Here is a 6,487-nt window from a genome sequence, read left to right as displayed (position 1 = left end):
CCAGTTCTTTTCCTTCTGAAGTTCCATCCCAATTAGCAATTACATATTTACTTGTTTGTTTCTAGTCTTTTTCTCCTTTACTGCACTGCAAGCTCCCAAAAGGCGAGGACTTCCTAGTTTTAATCAGGCTCTCGTTCAGATGACTTGCATTGTGTCAATAAATATTTGTTAAATGTATGAATTAAGGATCACAGCCAAACCCTGCTTAAAATATTTTGATACCTGGCTGAGAGGACTGCAGTGGTAATTAGAAAAACCTCTGATGCAACTGGTGGCACGAGATTTATCTTTCCACATTGAGCTGAATGACTGTTTTCACCTGTGCTGGGCAAAGTTCTGGTCTAGATCCTGGTTTACATTTTTTTTTAACCTTATTTATTTGTTTATTTTTAATTGTGATAAAGACTCTACTTTATTTTTTTAAGTTGGTATTTAAATTTTAAGTGATTTACTTCCACAATTTAAGTGATGTTGGTTTTACTGAAATTTTAGAAATAAATATTTTTAAACATCCACTGATTTGGAGAACATATCACAAATCAAGTAAATTGATGCTCTGTTAAATAAACGTCCATTGGTCTATCTTGTATTTTATGTTTTGGCATTTGTTTTTTTTTTTTTTTTTACGTGCTTGCTTTTATTTTTTATTTTTTGGAGCTATAATTGACAGATAACATTGTGTAAGTTTAAGGTGTACAACGTGTTGATTTGACACACTTATATATCTCGCTACGATTACTGCTGTAGTGTTAGCGAACTCCTCATCACCTCACGCACTTATTTCTTTTTCGTGGTGAGAACAGTTAAGATCCAGTCTCTTAGCAACGTTGGAGTAAATACTACAGTATTGTTAACTATAATCACAGTGCTGTGCATTGGCGCTCCAGAACTTATTCATCTTCTAACTCCAGTTTTTACCCTTTGACCAACATCTGCTCATTTCCCCTACCTCTCAGCCCTACTTTTAAAAATAGACAGTAATTTACTTTTAAAAATTACTCTATCAATTCTCGTTCCTATTTTTATGTGTCGTATTTGGATTTATGTCTTTAAATACCTGAAAAGCGATGAGGACACTTTTAAGTGAGGTGATGAGAGAGAGGAGACATTTAGCCTTACTGAGGTCTTTAAGACCGACCACAGCCTCTCAGCTTGAAAACAAAACCACAGTCAGATTGTGGTGTTTTCTCGACGTTAGAGGGAGCCGCTGCACCCTCGGCTTTCTAAATCTTAAATAGTTGTAGAGAAACTTCCTCTTCTGTCATCTGAAAACCAAAGCGTCTTGAAAGTACTTAAATTAATTTTAGCTCAGGGAATTCCCTTAAATGGGAAAGATCCTGAGAGGTAGAAAGAAATAAAATACGTAGTCAAATGATTTACATTTTAACATTCAGAAATGCTGCCTATTAGAACTTGAATTCATTTTCAGATTTTTCAGAGAGGTTTGAAGGGCCCTGCTGTGTTTATAAACACAATGACCAGTTAGAAACTAGGAAGGGAACCGTTGCAAAGGAAGGAACGATGAACGTCTGAGGGTCAGAGCCCTAAAATCGTAGTGACTTGGCAAGTTGCAACACACAAATTTTCCTTTTAAAAGACCATCCTGTGCTGATTTCTCATGTTGGCCCTGGTAATGACTCCTCAGCCTGTAATTGTGTGTGCTCTTTCATTTCCTCCTCTGATGACAGAGGAAGCTGCAGTTGCTAAATGTTTGCACAGCAAACATCAGACAGGGCCACTGCACGAAAGGGACCAGCACAGGCAGAGCAGGACGCAGGAATTGGCGCTCTCGCGCCTCCGCCGTTTTCCTCACTCAGTCTGTTGTTTTTATCTTCATTTCCTATCCTATTACGTTTTTTTCTTTTAAAAAAAAATTTTTTTTTTTTGTGAGGAAGATCAGCCCTGAGCTGACATCCAATGCCAATCCTCCTCTTTTTGCTGAGGAAGACTGGCCTTGGGCTAACATCTGTGCGGATCTTCCTCCACTTTATACGGGACGCCACCACAGCGTGACAAGCGGTGTGTCAGTGCGCGCCCGGGATCCGAACCCGTGAACCCCAGGCTGTCACAGCAGAGCTCACAAACTTAACTGCTCCACCACCGAGCTGGCCTCATATTATGTTTTTTCATTAACCTTTTCCACCACCGTTTTTCCTTCTATCACACCTCGACCTTAAACCCACCAGTTAATGCACTGGAGGGCACTTCTACTCCACTTAGGAATATTCCCGAACAAACGAGACCCAGTGGTCCCTGCGATGTGATGTAAAGAGAGTTCCTTTTTCTATCAACGTAACTTACACATTTTTCTGACTAAAATAGTTCTGAAATGAAAAGGTAAATGGAAATTTTTTAACACATAAAATTGGCAAACAATTAGTTTTAATTTTCATAGAGAGCTGTATTTTCCTAGAGACCTGTACATCCGTGTCTTTCCCAGTCACCCTCGCACATCAATCTGGGTTCATCGGAGATCGTAGGTTGAGCGAGATCATGAGTCGGCACAGCCTTTTCTCGACCCGGAGAATCCCCTTGCCACGGTGGATCCTGAGGAAGTTGAGACGTGCACGAGGATTTTTGTCTGGGGACATTCATCACAGCAATATTGGTAACAGCAACAAATTGGAAAGCACCTAAATGTTCCTGGTCCGCTAGTCTGTGTGATTCCCCAGCCTTCCGGAAAGGCCTGGGGTTTTTACTTTGTACTTGACCCCTGACCCTCAGTCGGATGGGGGGCCCCTGGAAATCCATGGACCTCTCCAGTTAATGCCTGCTGGTCTTCCCTCGCTTCTGAGTACAAACAGCTTGGTTTCCCCACTGCTTTCGACCTGCTGCTTAGAACCTCCAACTTCCTGGAATTGCAACCCCCTCTGCCCTCCACTCTGGTTAAATACAAGAACTGTGGTCTTTAAAGAAAAAAAAAAAAAAAAATATATATATATATATAATTACTGTATTCCCCAGAACTTAGCACTATGGTTAATAGGTACTTAGCAAATTTTTATTGAATGAGTGAATGAATGAATGAGATATTTGTGGTCTGCCTTAAACATGATTGGCTCTACTTCACGCTATAGGCCTGTATCTCTTTATAGAAAGAAATCATTTACGAAGTAATACCATGGGGAAAAAAATGACTGTGATTCAGGGGCCAGCCCAGTGGTGTAGTAGTTGAGTTCATGCCCTCCACTTCGGCGGTCCGGGGTTTGCAGGTTCGGATCCCGGTCATGGACCTACGTGCCGATCATCAAGCCGTGCTGTGGTGGGCATCCCACATATAAAACAGATGAAGATGGGCATGGATGTTAGCCCAGGGCCAATCTTCCTCAGCAAAAAGAGGAGGATTGGCAATGGATGTTAGCTCAGGGCTCATCTTCCTCACAAAAAATAAATAAATAAAAAATAAAAACAAAAAAATAAAAAAAAATGACTATGATTCACAGCATCAAACATGTTAACCTAACAGAACGGCAGTGATGGTTCGGCCATCTGCTCATTCAACAAGTGTACTGAATACTTTCTGTGTACCAGGCACAGTGCAGGCACTCGAGATAAAACCACAGAATTAGACATTCAGAAACTGTATGGCTTGAGCTATTTAAACTACACAATTAAAGTCTCTTAAAGGACTGATTTGTACACCAGAATAGCAATTTCTCAACTCAGAAATGCAGATATTCCTGCAATACTCATTTCCTCTCTATGGGCATCTTCTCCTGTTCTATCAAGGTACCTGTGAGACTGGATAGGCTAGCAGAAAGTTTTTAATGGGCACATAATCAGAGGAAAGGGAGTAGACCAATGTAGAAAGCTATTCCTTTCAAGCCTTGGAAAGCCCTGGAAAATGTTATTTATTTCTCTAGTGAATCGATTGTTCCTGTGCCGGACAGTCAAGATCCAATTCTTACTGTTTAATTCCCCTTTTTATATACTCCTGTATATCTCTTATTCCAGACAGGCTCTAAAATAACCAAGTCTTCATTTTAAGGACACATCCTGCTCACTTACATAAGTCCGGAGTATTCACCTCACTTCAGCAGCTTAGCCGTTTCTTGATGTGGGTTATTTCTGCAGAAGACTCATTCACCCCGGTTAGGGTGAGACATGCAATCAAGATGGATCCCCTCTTGGTGGGGAAGTACTAACAATTCAGTAAATGTTACTGGGACAATGGATCATTTGTTTTGATAAAAATACAGTTAGATTCTCTACCTAACACCATTCACGAAAATAAATTCTGAAGGGATTAAAGACCCGAACATACAAAACAGAACCCTAAATGTATCAGAAGAAAATATCAGAGAATGTGTTTATGAATTTGGGAAACTAGAAGTCTTTCTAAACCAGACCCTAAATGCAAAAGGTGTAAACAAATACATTGATAAGTTTGCCTCCATCGAGACTGCTAAATTTGAACAGCATGTAGTTCTCTACTATGAAAGGCATCATAAACAAAGTTACAAGACTGACGTGTTTGAATAACATGTACAACGTGTTTAACTGAAATGAAAAGACCACAGACAGATTGGGAGACCACATCGGCCACACGTGCAACACAGAAAGGAGTAGCATTTAGATCTGTAAAGCACCCTACAAAAAATAAAAGCTCAGATAAACCAATGGGACCGTGGAGAAATAATAGAATAAGTTGTTGATAGAAAAATAGGTACAATTGGCCAGTGAACACATGAATAGAAGCTGAACTTCACCGCTGATCAAGAACAATGGATTATGTTTAGAACATTGAGATCACAATTTTCAACCATTATATTTGCAAAAATTAAACACATTAATAAAGTATATTGATGCGGGTACGGCAAAACATACACCCTGCTGAGGGGAATATAAAACTGATACAGCCATGTTGAAGGGCAGTTTGGCAATGTTGAGTAAAATAGAAATATGCATATGCTATGGGCCAGCCATTCCACGTATTAGTGTCTACTTTTGAAAAACACTGGCACTTGTGCACAAGAAAACACGTACAAGCATGTCGTCGCAGAGTTCCTCACAGGGAAGGACTGGAAACACTGAATCAGGAATAGAAGAACAGCTAAGAAAGTGCGCGCTCCAGCTGCGGATGCAGCGGCGTGAGGCTGTTACCGGAATGCGGTCTGTCCATGCCAGCTGGGTTAGCTCTCCACGGCGTCCAACTGGGTAAAAAGCAAGTTACGGATATATTACTATGGTACCTTTTTATGGGAAAAGAGAAGAAATGACACCACAGAATGAAATTACATATTTCCTAAGGGACACATGTCAATGTGTGTAAATGTAAAGGAAGCTAACCTATTGATAACCGGGTTGCCTCTGGGGTGATGAGGGACAGGGACGTGGGTGCAGGTTGGAGGGGATTTGTCTTCATCTATAATGTTGCTGCCTGTGTGTGTGTGTGTGGAGGGGGGGAAGATCAGCCCTGAGCTAACATCCGTGCTAATCTTCCTCTTTTTGCTGAGGAAGACCGGCTCTGAGCTAACATCTATTGCCAATCCCCCCCACCCCCCCCCACCCCCCCCACCCCCCACCCCCCCCCCCCCCGCCTCAAAGCCCCAGTAGATAGTTGTACGTCATAGCTGCACATCCTTCTAGTTGCTGTATGTGGGACGCGGCCTCAGCATGGCCGGAGAAGCGGTGCGTCGGTGCACGCCCGGGATCTGAACCCCGGGCCGCCAGTAGCGGAGCGCGCACTTAACCGCTAAGCCATGGGGCCGGCCCTGTTGCTGCCTTTTTGAACAAGGAGAATTTATGTATTACTTATTTAAATTTTATTTTTAAAAATTAAGTCAGTTTTCTGGTTAATTGACAGATGAAATGTGTATACTCCTTTTAAACATATAGAGATACTGCATAAAATATCAAATAAAATTTAAATACATATAAACTTATAAATATAAATTCAAATACACACACGTACATATATAGCATAACTTGAAATCAAGAAAGAGATATTTTCTTTCGTACCAGAAATAACAAGGGGGGGCCGGCCCCTTGGCTTGGCGGTTAAGTGTGCGCACTCCGCTACTGGCGGCCCGGGTTCGGATCCCGGGCGCGCACCAACGCACTGCTTCTCTGGCCATGCTGAGGCCGCATCCCACGTACAGCAACTAGAAGGATGTGCAACTATGACATACAACTATCTAGTGGGGCTTTGGGGGAAAAAAGGGGGGAGGATTGGCAATAGATGTTAGCTCAGAGCTGGTCTTCCTCAGCAAAAAGAGGAGGATTAGCACGGATGTTAGCTCAGGGCTGATCTTCCTCACAAAAAAATAAATAATAAATAAAACTGTTAAAAAAAAAATAACAAGGGGGCCCCCGTGTGTAAGCATGAATACTACTAGGATACAACTTAGAGAGAAAAGCAGGCAGGCAGGGAATCTAGAGGAAAGACTAAACATTTCTGTTTGTTTACTCATTCATTCATTCATTTAGCTAGCTATTTATTTTTTAGAACCAGAATTATTGCATGACTGATTGTTGAAATTCTTAA

The sequence above is a fragment of the Diceros bicornis genome, chromosome 17 (assembly GCF_020826845.1).
Source record: "Diceros bicornis minor isolate mBicDic1 chromosome 17, mDicBic1.mat.cur, whole genome shotgun sequence".
Classification (NCBI taxonomy): domain Eukaryota; kingdom Metazoa; phylum Chordata; class Mammalia; order Perissodactyla; family Rhinocerotidae; genus Diceros; species Diceros bicornis.
Note: the sequence above shows the minus strand (reverse complement) of the source record.